The following is a 20,225-nucleotide window of genomic DNA, read 5'->3' as shown; positions in this document are numbered from 1 at the left end:
TTGTATTATAGCAACCTACTTTCATTTCTTTTAGTTACAACTTACAACAGCAAACTTTTAAAATCTACCCAATAATAGCATGTACTTACAAAACATTTTCTATTAGGACATTATATTTTGAAATATCTACCCGATATAAACAAATCAATAAAAATATGTTATTGTTTCTTGCATTTAACTCTATAGCTTAGAAGTCAAAAGGGAAGAAGAAAATCTTACAAATATTTTAGATTAGAGAGTTGACCCAAGAGGGTGAATTAGATCTACTAAACTTAGTTCGTGTAAGATTTAGATTTGTAATTTCACCAAGTTGCTAAGAACGGGCAACTTAGCTGATAAATTATTATCATGTAAGTCATTGCATAAAAATGTGAAGAAAATACGAGTTATTTTGTTATGAATATGATTTTCTTAAATAAGAAAAAAAAAGTATGTAAGGTCATTGGAGTTGATTTTAAAGTATATTAAAGAAGCATTTGTAATTATATAAAGTATAAACAGCCATCACACATCAAAAGAGCCTCTTGCTCAAAAGATAAAGATTTCAGGGAAGTCTTATAGCTTTGGTTATGTAAATCATCACTATAAGATGGGGTACTAATTTAATCTATCTAAAGAAAAAGTCAATATTTTGGCTTTAGTCGAACCTTGTGACTTTAAAACTAAAAACTAGATTAGATATCTCAGTTTTATCTTCAAATGTTTTTAATTCAAAAATCTTAAATCTATTTGATTGTAATTATCAAGCTTTTCAATGTGTTAATAGGTTTAACACACTGAAATTTGGTAAATCACCATAAATTATTAATAAACTAATCTTATTCTACAAAAAAAAAATGACATTAGGGAATCAAACATTGTGACCTTAAAATTAAAACTTAACATACGTTTTTCTAGTTTACATTGCCAAAATATCTTTAACTTAACAACTTTTTATTTATTTAGATGTCGTTATCAACATTTTTAATGGGTTAAAAAGCATATTCTTGTCAAATTTAAAGTTTAAGATTATCATTATTGACACGCCAAATGTAAATCTTGATACCCTTCAGAAAATTGTAGTATTATTTAAATGTCATTTTTTAACAAATGTCTAAATGTAATACACATAAGGCACTGAAAGTCTTAAATCACCTCAAGTTGGTTATAGTTTACTCTATCCAAAAAGTCAACCGTTTTGACTTTAGATGATCAAACTATGTGAGTTGAAACTAAAGAATTAGCATAGTTTTTCTCGTTTTATCTCCAAATGTCTCTAACTTAACTACTTTTTTTTTCTCAATGTAAATAAATGTAAGCATTTTTTGAAAATTTTAAAGTCAAAGAACAGATTATTTGACACATAGAAAGTCAAAATTTAACTTCCTTTAGATGAGTGCAGACTTGCAGTAGCATTTAAAAGTTTATTTTTTCACCAAACTTAATACACATTGGAGTAAGAATTTTAATCGAGTATGACACTTACACATAAGTCAAAAACTTTAGTTTGGTTATCTAAGTTGAAAGTTTTCCAGAAAAATGAACTGAACCCAAGCTCCTGCACATTCATGTGTAAAAAAAACAATTATATTTATAAGTAAACTATGTTACCATTTTTGTACATAAGCCTGGTCTTTTTACTCATGATATGACACAATACGACATGACAGAAAAGTATTAGATATAATATCTCAAATAATCTGATTGATTCAATAGAGAGGTGTGCAGGGAAATATATACAAACGTACAAGGCCATTTGGGCCGATAGACAATACCACAAAGAGACTATACATGTGGGCTAATATACACTAAATACATATATGCTAACACCCCCCCACAGTTTGATTGGGAGGAGACTTGCGGGCGTTCAAACTGGAACAAAATTCAATGAATAAACTCGTAGGGAGACCTTTGGTGAAGATATCGACATATTGAGCGGTGGATGGAACATGAAGTATGCGAATGTGACCAAGAGCAACTTTGTCCTGAACAAAGTGAATATCAATCTCAGTGTGTTTTGTCCTTTGATGTTGAACTGGATTGGAGGACATGTAGACCGCACTAACGTTGTCACAATAGACAATGGTTGCCTTCGGAGTAGGACAACGTAGTTCAAGTAAAAGATTACGAATCCAAGATGTCTCTGCAACGGCGTTGGCAACGCCGTGGTACTCGGCTTCGGCATTGGATCGGGAGATGGTACCTTGTGTAACGTTATGATTTTTGCTCAATTTTTTTTTCATTTATTCTAAAAACTTTTAACGGAAAATGCAACGGAAGATTGAAAACATTGTTTATTTCAAAAACATTTCAAACCACAACGTTACGTTCAATTCAAAACCAAAATATCAAAAGTATTTAATTGTAGCGGAAGCATAAGTATCAAAAATTTAATAACGTTTTCAAGTGACATCTTTATTCTAAGGATAAACTACCCAAAAATGACTCCATCTCACCAAGCCAAGCACGTAAGCTACCTGTACCAATCGTAAAGGCACAAAGAAAAGAAACAAGTGTCAGCAAATGCTTCGTGAGCCAATAGGAGTATGTACACAATCAAAGGGAAAACATACCATCCCCTAACGGGTCAATTATTCAAATTATAATCATATAAACAAAACTCACATATCAATCATTAATCAATCATCTTTCACATAAAATTCAAGCATTCAATTTTGTATCATCCGTTCACATATCATTCATTTGTGTAACATCAATCGTATTTCATGCACAATCATATCGTAATCATATATCATCATATCAAAGGAATGTATCATAATCGTATAGGCGTAGGTAGTCTCATAGTGATACCTACCCCCCAAGGAAAAACCCGTTCGCTACTTGTGTGCCTGGCCAGCCAAATGCTTTAGGTGGTTCGCGACTCCCACCCGTCACACTGACCCCAAGACTCCACTTTCACTATTCCGACTATGCAATGTACAAGTACATCGCGGTGTCGTTCTGGTGTTGGTACAAGCGGTGACATTTGTCCGCTACCTCCCAATACCTACGTGATGTTTGTACAAGCCTCGTTCGAATGGCCAACATCACTCCAGTCCGCAAACACCGAAGTGTACGCGTACCATGTGTCACACGGGCATCTAAAAAGACCGAGCAACTCGTAAATGGCTTAATCTTTTTTCCTAGAGGGTATTTTTCAACCAACCATACTCGAATATATCCGGATAGGTTTCATGCTAAGTGCTAGGTTCTACCCTTGCCCTCTATGCATAACCCCGCATAATCGATCGTAAATCAAGTACAAGCATGCAGTATTCGTATTATCATATTCAAGATTCATGACATTTATACCAAGAAGATAGTCAAATATCAAACATTTCATATAACATATCATAGTTGCAATTAATCATATCAAGTACATAGGCATATCAACCAAATTTACTAAGCATGCAAATGTCACAGAAGACAAAACAATGACATATACTGCACATATAGGTATAATCAACAGTTAATAATATTTTAATTTGACTAATCGAGCGGTTTCCAGAAAGTAGTTTTCGACTATGTACAAGGTTTACGAAAAGTCTATCAACTCACCTCGGTATTCGATAATAAAATATTACCCCTAGTCGTCGTTTCATATGCTCCTTAATCCTCAAAGTACCTAAACAATAAATATATTTTTATTTAGTCTAGGCTAATATAAACACATTTAATATTAAGCCTATATTTAGTTTATCTCATATTCAATTAGTCGTGACCATTATTATAGTTTATAAATTACCATCACGTCATTTTTTTTTAATTAAATATCATACATACTTATAAAGCTAGCATTTATTTTTAACCATTGTTATTGTAAATTATTTTAAGCTATTTATTTGAAAACTTTTAACGATTATATAAATATCTTTAGGAAATATTTTAGTTAAATTAGTATTATAATTTAGTTTTTTCATTTAGCACTACAATTTATCATTTTTAACCATTCACAAAATATTCATTTGAAATTTTTAAGTGGAACTGAAATTTATATTTAAGTTGACACTATAATGTTATATTTAAATTAACAGTTTAAGTATTTTGTTCAAACTGTTGCAAAGTTGTAGCTTTAAACTGATAATGATTTACATACAACAACATATTAAATCTAATAAATTAAGTATAATATGTTAAAAGTTAAAGACATAACTTTATAAGTAGAACTAAATATATTATTTTAATATTGAAATTTAGTTTATTTATTATTAAATTTTAGGTTTGATATTTATTTAACAATTTGTATAAAATACTTAAATTATTAATTAAAATATAACATTATAGGCTCAACTTAAATATAAATTTTATTTAACTTCAAAAACTCAAAGATTATTTTATAAATAGTTAAAAGTGATAAATTGTAGTGTCTTTCTAATAATGATTGTAAGTTGGTTAATAAGGTAAAACAAATATCAAACGTAAAGTGTAATCATAAATAGACTAAAATTCAGTTTTAAAATAATATTTTTACTTCTATTTATAAAGTTATGTCTTTAAATTTTAACATATTATACTTAATTATTAGATTTAAAATGTTGTTGCATTTAACCATTATCAGTTTAAAGCTACAATTTTTGAACAGTTTGAACAAAATACTTAAATTGTTAATTTAAATATAACATTACAGTGTCAAGTTAAATATAAATTTCAGTTCCACTAAATAAACCAAATAATATTTTGTAAATAGTTAAAAGTGATAAATTATAGTGATAAATGCAAAAACTAAATTGTAATATCAGTTTAACTAAAATACTTCCTAAATATATTTATATAATCGTTAAAAATTCTCAAATAAGTAGCTTAAAATAACTTATAATAACAATAGTTAAAAATAACTCTATATAAATGATTATATTGTTACCTTTAAAATCAAAAAATAATGTTTGATGTTTTAAATAATTATAATGATAGAAATTACAACATTAAGCAAATAAATTCTAAAAAATTAGTTAAAAATAACAACTATAAATAATATTAAACCATATATAATATTTAGTTTTATTGATGTATAACCCGTGAGTAAAAGTCATTCAAACGATTGAGATTATGACGTTATAATAGATTTATATATTATCATATAATTGAAAATAATCAATATATTATATCAAATTAATATACGAATTATTATATCAAATTTAACAACAACGTTAGTGTTATATTTTAAAAATATATATTTGTAAAGACTTCAACTATATAGGTATTTTTGCGCATTATAATGTCAACTCAAATATAAATTTCAGTTCCATTTAAAAAAACTAAAGAGTATTTTGTAAATAATTAAAAGTGATAAATTGTAGTGATAAAAGAAATAACTAAATTGTAATCTCAATTTAACTAAAATATTTCTTAAATATATTTTTATAATCGTTAAAAGTTTTCAAATAAGTAGCGTAAAATAACTTACAATAACAATAGTTAAAAACAACTCTATATAAATGATTATATTGTTAGCTTTAAAAAAAGTAATATTTAATGTTTTAAATAATTATAACGATAGAAATTAAAACATTAAGCAAATAAATTTTAAAAAATTAATTAACGATAAAAACAACTATAAATAACATCAAATCATATATTATATTTAATTTTATTCATGTGTAACTCGCGGGTAGAAGTCATTCGAACGATTAAGATTATAAAATTATAATATATATATATATATATATATATATATATATATATATATATATATATATATATATATATATTATCATATAATTCAAAATAAACAATATATTATATCAATTTAGTATATACAAATTATTATATCAAATTTAACAACAACGTTTTTGTTATATTTAAAAAAATCATATATTTGTAAAGACTTCAACTATATAGGTGTTTCTGCACAACGCACGGGCATTCGCCTAGTACTAGATAAGACCAAACCTTAATGGAAAAATCCTAATGGGCTAAAGGATAAAAAGTTTCCATAAACATGTGGGCTAACAACATATGGGCTAAAAGAGTAGGCAACTCAATATGACATATCGGGTTTTGAGAGAAATGGTGCATTAAATTAAAAAATGAAGCTTGGAAAGAATGTACTTGGTTGGAAGTGGAGCTTGTTTGTCATGTTAAATGATGAGTCTTCTTTCTTGAAAATTTTCTTGTGCTTAAATTTAGTGTTCGAAAAAAACATTCATAACATATTTGGAGATTGACTAACTTGACCTTATTGACATGAAAAACCAAAAGTAAAAATAACTTAGGTTGCCTGCCGGTAAGTACAAATTTTTAAATTCGTTGTCTTGATTTTTCCTTTAGAAATTTTAGATAGTATAGGTTGGGAAATCCAACATCTCGACTCCTTTATTCTTCTCCTTCAATCCTTGATAATATGTCATTATTTCCTGTTTTGGTAACTGCATAGTAGAATGAATTTTTTTGGGTTAGTATCGCATAATTCTATTTTCGGTGCTTTGTGTCATGCTCTTTTTCGGGTATCATTGATAATGATCAACTCCTCCCCAAAGTTGAACATTTTCCATCATTTCTTTTGATGCTCCAGAATTGAGATTCTTACCTAAATATGAAATTTTCATATCGGGGTTAAACAATTCATAGCATTCCTTTCTTAGAAGTTCAATAGCATCCAAAATATTCATATATGATATGTTAATTAGATATCGTATAACATCATGTGTATTAACATTAATTACTTCACGATTAAACTTCATATAAAGAGTGTCATTATAAACATCAATTTTAGTTTCCATGTTTTTAAAATTGGTCTTCCTAATAAAATCGAGTTTTTGTTTGATGTATCATCATCTCCTATATTTATTTAAATTATATGCTGAATAACTCCAATGTTAACTATCCACATGGAAGCTTTATTACCAATCTGAAAATTAATTATGTTTTAGATTATTATATTTTCTCAAAACCTTATAAATAGAAATTACACATTTCATAGTGGAAATTAGCATATCATGTTTTAAGTGTAACATCCGGGATTTCAGGTATTATTTTTTTATCATTTATTTTTGGAGTCTAAGAGAGAGAGACTCGACGAGTTGATGCCTAGACTCATCGAGTAGGGTCGCGTGGTGATGACTGGATTAATGAGTGGACTCGACGAGTCAGTGAGGGGACTCGACGAGTCCGTGCTGGCGACTAAAACCCTAATTTCTCGGGTCTGAGCCCTATTTAAAGGACCTTATAACCTTTCATTGCAGCTACCTTCGTCCTTGACAGCACCGGAGCATCTGAGAGTCCTTGTGAGTGAGAAAAGAGGCCATTGTTCTTCATCCTTGTGAGTTTTAGCAAGAAGGGAAGAGGAAGGTCAAGCTATGAGAGTTGGAGAGCTTGGATCTACTTTCATTCGGGCAGAGGAAGCTATTTGAGGTATTATTCAGAGCTTATTCTCGTGTTTTTGTTGATATAGTCAAATCCAGGGTTTCTTTATGCCTTGATTAGCTTGTATTTGGAGTGTAAGAGGTCCCATGGGGAATTGGTACCTAGATCTGGACTTTAGAAGGTCCAGAGAGTCCCAAATGCTCTGCTTTATGCCTTTCCTTTTGAGTTGTGGACTTAGGTTACCATTTTAGAGGTCATTTCACCAAAAGAATCCTTGTAGGCGTTGCATGGGTGCCAAGATGTGACCTTTACGTGATTATCATGTTTGGGAAGCTCAGATCTATAGATTAGAGAAGCAGATCTGACCTCAGAAGGCCATATGAGTTCGAGCATGGAATGAACTCGCCGAGTCCATGAGCAGACTCGACGAGTCGGACCGGTTTGTCCCGTGACTCACACAGTTGATGACTCTCCGAGTTAGAAGAGTGACTCAGTGAGTCAGAGAAGGAATTTAGGGGACTTGTGTTCACGTCTGAACTCACCGAGTCAGTGCCTGACTCGACGAGTTGGGTCAAGGGGGTGGCCATTAACCAACGTTGACCATATTTGACTTGTGTTGACTTACGGGCATAAGTCAAAATAAGTCAGGAGGTATTAAATAGAGATGTATTTATGCTATAGGAGGAAGCTAGGTTGGAGGATTGAGCGCGAGTGAATATCCGACATCTTCGAGGTGAGTCTTCTCACTATGCCTTACCCGATGGGGTGATTATGTGTGACCGGAAGGTCTTATGTGTATGATGAAAATGTAATGTATGTTGTATATGTTATATGTTATGATATGAGTATGATGATATGGACCGGAAGGTCAACAGAGTTATGGGATAGAAATCCCCTGAGACACCTGGATCGGAAGATCCCATAGAGCTATGGCCTGGAAAGGCATATGAGTTGTACGTGGTATTTTGGGGAACCCACTAAGCATTATTGTTTACCGTTTGCGTGTTATGTGTTTCAGGTACCAGTGATGATCGCGGGAAGGCGCCGACATGATCAATACACACTTATGGCGGAGATGTTTTGAGATTCTGGGGTTTTTGATTTGTACTTATGTTATGTAAAAACAATTGATACACGTTTTTGAGAATTGTGATTGGGGTATTTTTATTAAATTAAAATGAATTTTTTTTTGAAATTTCACGGTGTTACATTAAGCTTAATAATTAACAGATTACATAAAACTACACAAATATTCCATACCTCTGGAATACTATCGCATCACCCAAACGTGTTTTTAGTAGAAGTATCTGTTGTGCAACATGAAACGAAGAATAGTATGCAAATATTGTTTTATATGGCTGGAATATTGGGCATAAAGGGACATCTTAAATGTTGAGCAAGGACACATATGGTAGCCATGATTTGGGTATCACAAGCCCAAACTACACTAGCAACTAACGAGACTCATTTGGCAGCAAGAGTATGGAGAACCTAATACCATTATACCATCATATATGATAATTTCAACTTACGAAGTGTTAAGATTTTGGTAAAATTCAGGTGCTACAGGTCTAAAGGTTGCAAGCGGTTTCAAAGCAATGAAAGTATAATTTATTTCATTGATATCATATAGGGTCATGATTCTTGTATTATCGTAAACGTAATAAGCCAAGTTTCAATGTTTACCAAAAGATTACATTTGGCTGGTTAGAGATCAAAATTCACCCTACGATTCGCTAGAAACATGCTACATATGGTATGATCAAGAAGAAAAAGCCGGTAGCAAGAAAGGTGCAGGAAAGATCCAACATCTGGGCAACTAAAAGTCATGAACAAAAAGGATATGAAGCATTGCATAGCTCAACAGACAACATGGGTCTTTCATGGTTTACTTTCCAAGGCTTAAACAGGTAGGATTATGGCACATTAACAAGTCTCAATAGTTTTCTTGGTGTTTCAGCTTTAGAGGAGGAGATTAAGGACTTACCAGGTGCAATGAAGGATTTGTTTCTTCCTGCTTCGATTTCCAGAACAAGCAACACTCTTTCTTTCTTTAGTCGACGCAAATATGGCAACCCCCAAGGAGGTAGTGTGATTGGTGTATTTAGGGTGTATGGAAGTATGCGAATCGATATGGTAACGGAAACGAAGAAGAAAAGATAGGTTGCAGCAGTTTCCTTGATCACGTAGGGTTATTTATTAAAACTAATTTACAATGTAGAGAATTCAATTTACAAATTGAATTCTAATTTCAATTATATCCCCTGATCTTTGAGACTTATTACAATATTAACCCTAGAAATATTAAATATAATTTTCCTTTTGTCTTACTTTACAATCGTATCATTTAATAATTTAATTTATCTATAAATGATCTTTTAATAGTTTAAATATCAATTAAATCCTAATATTACTTAAATACCTTTAACACATATTAACTATTAATTAAATCATATAAATTGTTTTAATCTATATTAAATTCTTAAAACACTAATTAAATATCTTTTCGTTTATTTTGTTAAATACTAAACATATCCAATCTCACACCTTAAACGCACGTAAAGCTTAATTCTACGTAACATAAAACTAACTTCACTAACGTAGAGAATTTTTGGGTCGTTACACCTTGTCTTTTGGAGGACCATGAAATTAGGTTGTCTCCGAAAAATACACAGTGTCCGGATGTAGATCGGCGAGAGGATGGGCATCCCCCAGTCACCATCAGAACAAGCAACTAAAGACTCGGTGGGCGAGACATGTGTCTGAAGACCGTGATCTAATGTACCACGTAAGTATCGAAGAATCCTTTTTAAGGCATGGAGATGAAGTTCACGAGGATCATGCATGTATAGACAAATTTGTTGAACAGAAATGGTAATATCGGGTCTCGTGAAGGTGAGATATTGGAGCGCTCCCGCAAGACTACGGAAGAAAGTAGGATCTACAAATGGAGGATTGATAGAGTCCAGTTTGTGTATTGGTTCAACGGGAGTGCGACAAGGATTACAGTTCATCATGTTATCTGGTTCAAGTATCTCTGTTGCATACTTCTGTTGAGACAAGAAAAGACCTGCAGATGAGCGAACAACAGAGATACCCAAAAAATAGTTAAGTGACCCAAGATCTGTCATGGAAAACTCAAGGTTGAGTTTGGTTGTGATATGTTGAAGAAGACTTGTAGAAGATGTTGTAAGAATAATATCATCAACATACAATAATAAATAAGTTGTTTACTCTGCAGTGTGCATGATGAATAGAGATGGGTATGTATGACTGTGCTGAAAACCAATCGTTAGGGAATGTTGAGCAAAACGGTGGTCCCAAGTTGATGGATAGGCCATTGTCTCGAGACCGCAATGCTGAGAACAGTGCGTATGCTATCCGGTTTAACAACTAGACTAAATGTCTCATTGCAGTCGATACCTTGTTGTTGACTGCGTCCGTTTGCTACAAGTCGGGCCTTGTAGCGAAAGAGGGTGCCATCAGTATTAAACTTATGGCGAAACAACCATATAGATTGGACAATACTAACCTCAACGGGTCGCAGAACAAGTGTCCAAGTCCCATTGGAGATAAGTGCATTGTACTCATCGTGTATGGCCTGACGCCAGTTTAAAATGGGCTTGACAATCCCACTCTTAAGATGAGTGTTCATGTGATGAACAGGAGGAGGGGAAAGAGTGGATTGAGTGGGTGGTGAGGAGGAGGAAGAGGAAGGGGAGCCCTCGGAGGATGGGGTTAGAGGGGCTGAAGTGGTGGGGGAGTGAACTAGGGGTAGAGTCAGTACGAATGAATCCGTAACTGTGGGGGTCGGGTTGGATAAATGTGGAGTAATAAGTAAGGGAGTATAATATTGAAAAGGTGAAGGTGTATCGTATATGTCATCAAGAAATTCATAGGGTGGAGGATCATTTGGGGTGACGACTTGGAAGGGAAAAATGTTTTCATCAAAAATAACATGACAAGAGATTATTGTCTTGTGCGTGGAGAGATCGAGGCATTAATATCCGCGGTGATGGGTTGGGTATCCAAGGAAAACACATGGTGATGATCATGGTTCAAGCTTGTGAGAGGTTGTGAGGTGAGCGAAACAAAGACACCCGAATATACAAAAGTGTGTATATGTGGGATGGATTTGAAATAATCGAAAATGGGGAGTTTCATTTTTGATTGATGTGGAGGGTAGGATGTTTAGGAGATGTGTAGCCATGTAGAGGGCTTCCACCCAATATGTGGGTGGGATATGGGCATGAAAGAGAAGAGTGCGAATGATGTTATTAATGGTGCGGAGCATGCGTTCGGATTTCCCATTTTGTTGGGAGGTGTGAGGGCATGGAAATCGAAATTTAATTTCGTGGGTTGAAAAATAGTCATGAAATTGTGTATTGTTGTATTCACCACCATTGTCACATTGAAAAGCTTTAATTGTTTGTTTGAATTGATTTTGGATGTAGGTTGACAATTCAACAAATTTGGAGAAAACATTAGATTTTTAAGCTTTAATGTCTAGAATAGCGGCATTGCTTTATCCACCAACTGTGCTATGAACCGCCCTAGAGCCATTATTTTTCCATTTAGGGCCTATATATCTTTTAAGCTCCGTGGCTCTATCGTGTAATAGGTCAGAGACCATTTCTGGATCTGGTTGGATTCCCTCTCTTGTTATGTAGTATCCTAAGAACTTTCTTCTTGTACTCTGAATGTGCATTTTTTGGGTTTAATTTCATGTGTTCCTTCTATAGGGTTTGGAGGGTTTCCTCAATGTCTTGCAGTAACCTTTGGTCATTTTGAATTTTGATGACCATGTCATCAACGTACACCTCTACACTTCTGCCAATCTGATCTTTAAATACTTTGTCGACAAGTTGTTGTTAGGTGACTCCAAAATTTTATAGCCTGCAGTGCATTTTGATGTAGCAAAGTGTGTCGTGATCAGTGTAAAACGCCGTCTTTTCCTTGTCTTCTTTACCTGTCAACACTTGGTGGTAGCCTTTGTATGCGTCGAGAAAACATTTCCATTTGAACCCTTGCAACGATTCCAATTTTTGATCTATCTATGGACGTGGGTAGGCGTCCTTGAGAAAGGATTTATTCAAGTCTAAATAATCTATACATATCTGCCAACTTTCGTTACCTTTTCTAATCATAATTGCATTAGATATCCATACGGGGAAGAATGCTTTGCATAGTATGTTCGTGTCGACCAACTTTGCTATTTCCAGGTTAACTGCTTTGTTCCTCTCACCCACCTAGCCTTGCTTTTTCTGTTTTTTCGGGCTTACTCATGGCTATAAGTTAAGCATGTGTTCAATTACCTTTCTGTCTATCCCTAACATATATGTCGGTGTCTACGCGAATACATATTTGTACTTCCTTAACAGATTCACCAGTTTTTCCCATATCTATGAGGGGAGCACTATTCCAGTTCGAGTTTGCTTTTCAGGAAAACTGCCATTGACCACTTCTTTTTATTTTGGAGTCTCGTTGTGCTTTTGCTTTTCCCTTAGCTATCTCTGTTGCCTCCATGATTTGGTATCACCGGTGCTCCGGACGGTTTTCTATCATCACTATTGTTGGACCTTCTGGTGTATTGAATTTAACTAGCCCATGTATTGGCGAAGCTATGGCTTCGAAACATAACAAGGTTATTCACCCCTAGATGATGTTATGCTCTGTCGAGTGGTGTACTACAACAAATTCTATCAGGTCCGTCTTTTTCCTCATGGCATCTTGGCTATATAAGGATAAGGGTAGTTGTATTTTTCCAAGCGGCCATATGGTGTGTCCCGTAAATCATGTCAATCTTCCCGCTGTCGGGCAGAGATGCGTCCTCCATTCTTGAGGTAATTGTGTGAAACAATGCTCACATATTATATAAGCCAAACTACCCGTATCAACATATACTTGTGATTTGCAAAACTGCGAATGCGAGCTTGGATGACCAATGGCTCATTTCCTTGCCAACCTATCGGACGTAGGTCATCTACCGTGAAGCTTAAGTTCATCATGTTTCTTATCAGATCTTTTGTGTCATGACCATTTGTGCTTCTTTGTTGTTGTGCCTTGATGGTCAAGATTTATTGGGTTTTCTCATTGGGTTGCTTACCATCTGTCTGCTGCCATCGCGCATTTATTTCACATTTTTATGATCGGCTTGTGCTGCTTAATAAGATCTTGACGATTTAATGATAACAAAAATATGAATAACAAAAAGATATAAATAATCTGATATTTTACTAAAAAGAAAGATTTACAATATGAAAATGAATAACAATTGGTAGGAGAGATCCCATCATACTCTCTCTAACTAGAGGACTACATTTTTAGTGCACACTTACAAATGACCACTCACTCTTTATTTATAGAGATAGGTACCTTACAACAATAAAAGGAAATATAATAACCTAACTACCACTCATAATTTGTGGAGCATTTCCATGCTTCAATAATCTCTCCCTAAATGCTCACAAATGATGAGGAATAAAAATACAGTGATAAAAGGCTAAAATACATAGTAACCAACTAGCAAGTGTGGTAATAAAATGATACATAATGAAAACCAAATGTTGAAATGTCTCTGAAACTCTAAAGTGCATGTGATGCATGAAACTGGTTGATGAAATCTTTGTAGTCAAAGTCTTCTAAGCAACAAAGTCAAGCATCTCCGGTGTTGAAGAGTGAGAGTCCAGTCTATAGATGTAATCACTGAAGGAAGACGATCAACTTCAAAAGTTTACCACAATAACTTCTTAACTGAATGTCCTCTAATCAAGTCACACTTCGGCTTCAAAAGTCTGAAACATCTCTAGTTCTCGAATCATAATACACCCAAAATTCTTCAAAAGAATGACCTGCTAAAAATATGAGACATCCTGAAGTAAAGTCTGAATAATAAATAATCTAGATCCGGGAAACATCTAGTGAAGCCAAAAATTTGGTCATGATGAACAAAAAGAAGTGCCAAGTAGTATCACTAAATAAATCATCATATTTAGAAGTCTTGAAAATCCATTCTAAAACAATCATAAAATCTAATCCGGATGATAACATAATATTCTCTCCCTATTTTTGATAACCAATGCCCATATATAAAAAATAAATAAATAAATCTGGATGGAGAGGGTCGGATACCAAGAGCTTCCCATGCTCTCCCAAGATATATGAAGGGTCTCGACAAACACGAGAATGAGAGTAAAGTAAATAGTCATCGGTCATCTATAGCTTGTTGATTTTGTCCCATAAACTGTATGAACAAGTACCATATTAACAATAAGAACTCTGCTTGAAAATCTCTACTTTGCTGAAAAATGTTGATGTACCCAAACTACAGTGCCGGAACTCTTGAAGCGGTCTTCAATAAATAAAGTCTGCTTGCTCAAGACACATGGTTCGTCAACCGAAGATCAAGAGTGACAAGTCATAATAAGTCTTCAAAGTGCGAAGGTTGCGAAGCAACTTTGTTGATCAGGCGCAACTATGGTGCAAGCCTTGCAAAGAAATATAATATGATGTCTGACTGCAGTATGGATGATAACTGATCCTAAGACACTGATCCAAGGAATGCTGGTCGACGGACCTTGATTAAAGGGCAGTCCTCATGCGAAGAATAATAAAATTCTTCCAATATAATCAGCAAGAAGTAATCCATCATGACGATCAAAGCTTGAATAAATATCCAATAATAATCTCTTTCGCGAAGACAATAAATTGAGTCAAGTAAAAAATTAGTCTTCGCAAAAGTGCTTCCAATCATGGGTTGTGGTTGGGCAAAATTGGTGTTAATAAAAATAATTGGTTTAAAATAAAAGAAATAATTGATAAAAAATTGGTGTAAAAAATGGTATATGTTGGGGTTTGCGAAAGAAAAAAAAGGAAAACAGAAAAAATGGTGATAAAATAAAAAATATTAAATGAGTGTTAAAAAGAAAATAATAAGGAAATATAGGCTAAAAGGAGGTTGTAGTATGAGAATGCAAGGTTTAGAAAGTGAGAGGAGAGGCAAAGAGTGGGCAGGGCTGAGATGCAAGGGTCTGCGGTGAAAGTTGAAGGTTACCGCAGAGCAAGGTCTACGATGGGAAGGGATGGTCAGTAGTGAGGAGTGAGGCGGGTAGGTTGCAAAGAAGGGGCAGCGAGGAGTAGGTGATGAAGAATCAAGAGGTTAATTACCGATGACCGAAGTTTTCGATGGGTTTAGAGGGTCTATGGTATATGCTTTAGCCTTTGCTAAGCCAAGATAGAACACAGAAGGTTAGTCTGCGGTATGCGAGGATGGGTAAGAAATGTAGCCGGCTGCGGTAGCAGTCTTCGGTGTCTCGGAGTTAGAGGGACCGTAGAGGCTGTGCATGAGAGGACCTCCAGTAGAATTCTGGTATAGCCTTAACTCCTCAGTATGGCATATAACTCTTCAGTGAGGTTAGGTCCTCGGTCTAGTTTTGAGTTGCCGTACTGAGCACCGAGGATGAGAGGGTTGATGATGAAAAATGTCGTTTTTCATGAAATTTTGATACCAAAAAGGCTACAACTTCGTGATTATCAATGAGATTTTTTTTCTAAAGCATATGCGGATAAGATGGGGTGTTGGGAAAGGGAAAAAGTAGAAAAAAGTAGGAAAAAGAAAGGTAAAAAGTAAGGGACAAGGCATGGTTTAAAGAAAATATATGGGTGTATAGTACAAGGCATGGGAGACAAAAAGGTGGGTTGATGGGTAAAGTCACAAGGATTATTAGGAGGCACGGCTAAGCATTAATGGTGGAGTAAATGACATATGTTTTCTCAAAACAACTTCATAACGTCCAAGACACTTTAACAAAGATCTACCAGTTTTAAAATAAAGCACAAAGAGCTTCTTACCTTGATGATTTATAATATGCTGGTGATATGAACTAAAAAAATATGCTTATAACATCTTCAAAAAGAGATCTTCTCCAATATTTTGCAAGATACAAATCTCCAAGTTGTATGAAATCGAAAATCTCTTTGATATCATCCTCAAGAACCATCTTTTCCATAAAAACCCAAGATATTGTGTCTTCATTCCACATCATAAAAATGACTAGAGCAAAATCTTGAAATGTTTTATACCATAAATATAATCTTCCTACTTCTTTTTCTTCAACAACAAGATAGAAAACTTAGAAAACCTGTGATTTCTGCAGAAACATGAACGAGACAGCAACAACATTTATTCTTGAAAGCTTGGAAAAGCTCGAATCAAACACTTAAAAATCAGAAAACTCATCATAAAAATTTCTAATTGCGAACCCATAGTTTTTTGTATAAATATCGAAAAATCACAAGATGAAAGTAATTGATTGGGATTCGGTCCTTTGAAATAACCGCTTAGATTTTCAAGGTACGACTCTGATACCAATTGTAGGATCTCATTTTAACGATCGACTTGTGCAGAATAATAAGATCTTGACGATTTAATGATAACAAAAATATGAAGAACATAAAGAGATGAGTAATTCAATATTTTACTTGAAAGAAAGAGTTACAATATGAAAAAGAAGAACACTTGGTGGGAGAGATCCCACCATACTCTCTCTAACTAAAGGAGTGCATTTTCGGTGCACACTTACAAATGACCACTCCCTTTCTATTTATATAGAGAGGCACCTTACAAACAATAAAAGAGAATATAATAACCTAACTATCCTCATAATTTATGGAGAATTTCAATGCTCCAACATCTTTTTTCCTCTCACTTGAGCCTGAGAGTCCGTGCCACTATATGTTACTAATACTTTTTTTTTAATTGAATGAAATGCAATTTAATAAAATACAATTATACAAAATTAATAAAATGAAATTACTTCGTTAATTAAAAAATACATACTAAATTAAAACATAAAAAATCATAATCAAAACATAGTAGTATAGTATGTAACACCTAATCATCGTAATCATCGTCGCTCAACATGTCGTCATAAGCATCTCCCGAATCATCTACAAATATGTATGAGTCATCATCTATATCTTCGAAGTCGTCTTCTACATCATCAACAACAAAAACTCACGTAGGCATTGAAGATGTGCTTTACCAAATCAACGTGAAGATTGTGGTGTCTAACGCAGACGTACCAATACCTACTCCTTCAACATTTGGTATATTTTCATTTTGATTGTAGCGACAAATCACACCTGCCTCATCTTTTATAATCATATTATGCAATATGTTGCATGTATACAACATGCTACTTATTCGTTTGCACTCGAACGATCTTGTTAGTATTGAGAGTATTTGACAACGTCTCTTTAGAACATCAAATTATCGTTCAATAGACATCTACAAATTTAAACATTAAAAATACACATAATACAAGTTAAAGATCAATCCAAATATATTAAAAACATATAATCGTAACTTTTACATCAATTTACATACAACAAAAATAAAATAAAGTATAAAACGAATGTCAAAATGTTAAATATTGTGCATAAGAGCACATCAAGTTACAATGCTTTTTGTACTGTACTTAAGGCTTTTTGCAACTGTTTCTCCGGTACTCTCTCTTCCCCCACAGTGTGTGTGGTATGGGCTTCAAAAATAACGGCATGGCAAGTCGAGGATATCATTTCCCTATTTAAAAAGATTTCTCTCTCTCCTAAAATTCTTTCTTACATGCTTCTTCTATCCCTCTTTAGGAAAATTTACCTCTTATGTGCTTAGATTAAGTGCGAGAGGGTGAGCGGTGAGAGGTGATAGGTGAGGGATGTTAGATATAATGTTTCTAATGGCGGTGGTTGCAGACTTGCAGTGAGTCGTGATGGTGGTGATGGAAATTATAAATCATGTCGATGAAGATTATGGTAGCATCGATGATTAGGGGTGATTTTGTTGGTTGAATACTAGAGAGATGTAAGAGGAATGGGGAAATCTCTTCTCTGATTTGCACCAAAAGCTTCTCATTATCGTTGGCTCCATAACATGTAATAATTTTTCAAAATCAAATTTGTATCTTTGATGATAGGGGAGAGTTCAATGGTGCTTATGCTCTAAACGAACTAAAATTTATCACCAAAGGTTATGGGTCGGAAGAAGCAGGAGAACGACTGGTCCATGTTAGCAAATGTACAACTTTTAAAGCATGAGGTACGGATGTTGTGCTTTCAAGTTTCAAATTAAGAGATCAATTTAAGGTTTCAAAATAAGAGATTAATTTTCTGAGAATGCCCATATTTGGTTTTGGTAATTTTGTAGCTTGGAAGTGGTTTTAAACTACTCAGTTTCATGGAGTAGCTGGCATAAACTTCAAAGTACGAACTATTTGATTTCATCGACCTTATGTAATTCTAACATCTTACAAGTTACTAGTTGTGTAGAGCATATTTACACTATCATGAACTGTTAGAATTTTTTTTTTATTCCAATTGCATGATAAATCCACTAGATCAACTCAGTTGCTGCAAGCTCTAGCAAGAATGCGAGATGCAACTACAATTATTGAAGAATAGCCACAAAAAAACTCCAGTGAGGCCTTGAAAAAATGCCCAATAAATTGCTTTTTATACCAATACATGCAATGCTAATTAAAGTTTTTACCCATAATTCATTTACTTTTTTTTTAATAATTTCATGCCTTTTGGTCGTTTTATGGTCTTTAATAGATTGCTTAATGTGAAACACAAAATTATAAAATAAGACCATTGTTTAATTGTATTCTTATAAGTTATAACATAAAGAAATGAAAGTAGGATGGTCTAATATAAACATAAATAAAAGTACATTGTTATTTTTTATGTTTTAGCTTTTTATATCTTGAACCATATTCATTCATTTCATCTTTACCTTTTGAGCAACATGGTTTTAAACCATATTTCTTATGTTTTACTTGCTTTTGGGATTGTGAATTTATATATGGGCCAAAACTTGTAGGTTCTGCCATGGCATTTTCATTAGTGACATGGACTGCATGGAAGTTGGTTAGGGTATCAGGCAGCCCAAAGATCATCCAAAAGAAAATCGTATGATAAGTTCAGATTTCAAAAGATGGATTATAGTTATTAAAGTTCAGTTTACCCTTTAAGATCATTTGAAGATGGGTGCGTTCTTTTTCATGTTGAAATTTATGAATAATAATAATAATAATAATAATAATAATAATAATATTTATTCGCTTTTAGTACCCAATGTATTTCACAAGGAGATGGGGTCAAGACTCAAGACATTCATTGTTAATGAACTAGTTCACATGGACTTCATTACTATAAACAAATCACATGGATCAAAACTATAATATACTCATTTTGTTATTTTAAATATTTTTTGAATATAAAGGACACCAATTCTAACTCAACAAATTTCAATGGGAAGAATAAAGGTAACTTGGGCAATGTACTCTATTTATTACCATAAGATTATTAGTTAAAATGAAAAGTATGTTGCTATTTTTGGTAAGATATTACACACGGGTGAAACTTAAACTGCAAAAGGACATTTTATCACAAAAGTTATTGCTTAAACTTCCGCTACAATGCACGGCTTAAAAACTTCGTCTACCATGTGTTTTTATTCAAATAAATATAAATAGATGTGAAAAAAACCAAAGTTTGTTATGAAAATGATTCATTTCCACGTGCTTTTATTTAATTTAACTAGTTCAACCGGTCTAAATTAACCGGTTCACAAGTTGGTTGTGCCCAGCTTCACGATTCCTCCATAAAGGAGGATTTCTAATTTTTGGACACGAACTTTCCGATTCATTATCTTATAAATAAGCAAGTCAAAGACTTTATCCATTAAGACGTTTGTAAGAATAGAGATCTAGAAGTTGGAAGATATATTGGTATGAGTTAAGGTGTTAATGATTAAGTTAGGGTTTCAGGGGTTTACACAGGGCGTAAATTCCCTTATGTAGGGAGTAGGGCTATTTTCCCCCGTTTTGCCACCTTAGGCTCTACACAGGGCGTAGAGTTGTTACACTGGGCGTAGACCGGATGGA

The sequence above is a fragment of the Lactuca sativa genome, chromosome 2, assembly GCF_002870075.4.
Source record: "Lactuca sativa cultivar Salinas chromosome 2, Lsat_Salinas_v11, whole genome shotgun sequence".
NCBI lineage: Eukaryota > Viridiplantae > Streptophyta > Magnoliopsida > Asterales > Asteraceae > Lactuca > Lactuca sativa.
The sequence above is the reverse complement of the archived record's forward strand: the minus strand, read 5'-3'. Positions refer to the sequence as shown.